A 1,972-nucleotide genomic window follows, 5' to 3' on the forward strand; every position below is an offset into this window, starting at 1 on the left:
CACTTATCCTTTGCTTGTCCTCAAGCAAAAGAACAAATGAGAGAGAGAGGTTGAATGCATTGGGAGTTCATATTTCCTTTTAGAGAGAAGTGATCACAATGAGAATTCAAGTTCATGCTCAATTATGCAATGCAAAGCCATACTCAGATATATATCAACTCAACAAGAAATCTCCACAAGTTCTCCTCTTTCTCAACTCTTTCACATTCATTAAGCTTTTATCAAGTGAATCAAATGATGCAATGTTTAAACAAGCTGGCTTGGCTAGGGAGAGGCTATGAGATTAAAATGATCTCATCAGTGTTCAAGCGGGTTTAATGCAGCAAAAGGATCTCTCTATGAATGATCAAACTTTGGCAGAATGCTAAAGGTAAAAAGCAACCTATGCATACAAGGGCAAAGACTCATCACACCCCACACTCTACTCAAAGCTTTCTCACTGCTCACTCTCTCAAGAACCTCACTTTTCACACTCATTTTCCTCTCACTAGGGGACTTACTTTTCATTTTCATTCTCAAGTCTTGGAGTTCAAACTTTACATAGCTCTTTTTTTATTTGCAACCTCTAGCCTCTTTTTTTTTTTTTCTTTCTTTCCAAAACACTTGAGCTCTTTGGCTTCTTTTCTTTTTCTTTTACTTAGGGGCTAGACTCTTTCTTTTCAAGACACCAGAGCTCACTTTCTTTAACTCAAAACTCCAAGACTCATTTCTTTTTCTTTCATTCCCCTAGCTATTTCCACTTTCTCTTTTCCACTCATCTCACCTTTTTTTACTCACCAACAAGTCTTTTCCCCCACACTTATTCCTCGCCAACACTCTCAGTTCCTCAATATTGGAACACAGCACTCAATGAGACCTGCCCTTGTCGCTCTAAACCTAACACTTTCTGCTAAGTTTGATCCAAGGTGGCCTTTCAATTCACACACAAACATTGGCTTGAAAGAAGGATGGGTTCAAGGTGAGGGAACTGATCCATGATGTGGATTCAGCTACTTGAGCTAAGGAAAAAGGGCGGTAAAAACAATGGTTCTAGCTCAAGTATGTATGTTGGTATCCACAAGCTTATTCAAACAATGCATCACAAGATATTTTCAAGTCAAGTTCAGGTTCTCACTTAATTAGAGTTGAGTTCAATTCAAACTTGCTTCTCAGATTCAAATCATTTCAGACTTTGCAAGCACAGAAAAAAAAGATTCACAAGCATATTCAGTTCAAGTTCTCAAAGTGATGTACTCTCTTAGAAAACCTATCATTACTCCCAGCAAGATGTAACCTATATGATGCAACTAGACTCGATCCTAAAAAATGTGAATGCAACTAGAATGAACATTTTTTTGTGAAAATTTTCTGATTAGATGCAACTAGATGAGACTCAAGACTCAAATTGGAAAATAAGATCAAAGAAAACATGATTAGTAAACACTAAACTCCTCCCCCACACTTAAATAACACAGTCCCCTGTGTTATAAAAGCATAAGAGAGAAGTGAAAGGCAAAAGCAAGAAAAATGCAAAATGAAAAATTAAGAACTAGATGCATATGTACAAAGAGTTTGGAGAGTTACCAGACTTGTTCATGATGGAATGGAGGCATTGGACTTGGAGGAGGATGCTGGTGCTTTGAACCCTCTGCTTGGACTCAAGTCTCTCAAGCGTTCCTCCTTGTTCATGCTCGTTCAGGGACCCCTCTGCCTAGCCATGCCGAGGCTTCTACACCGAGGTGGACAAGTTTCTGGGTAAGTGGCAAGGGCACCTCGGTATTAGCTCAGGAACACCTCGGCTTTGGCTCTCCAAGGCTTCTCACAGCACTTGGTTCCGTGAAGATCAAACAAGAGACCTCGGTAATGATCATCTTGAGGTGCTTGGGCCGAGGTCTCAGAATCATAAGGCCGCCACCTTTTAAGCTCCTCTCTGCACTTTTTCCTTCAAACCATTGAGCAGAACACTTTCTAGAATCCTGAGATCACTTAGCAA

This window comes from Eutrema salsugineum, unplaced genomic scaffold (assembly GCF_000478725.1).
Source record: "Eutrema salsugineum unplaced genomic scaffold, Eutsalg1_0 scaffold_31, whole genome shotgun sequence".
Taxonomy (NCBI): Eukaryota; Viridiplantae; Streptophyta; class Magnoliopsida; order Brassicales; family Brassicaceae; genus Eutrema; species Eutrema salsugineum.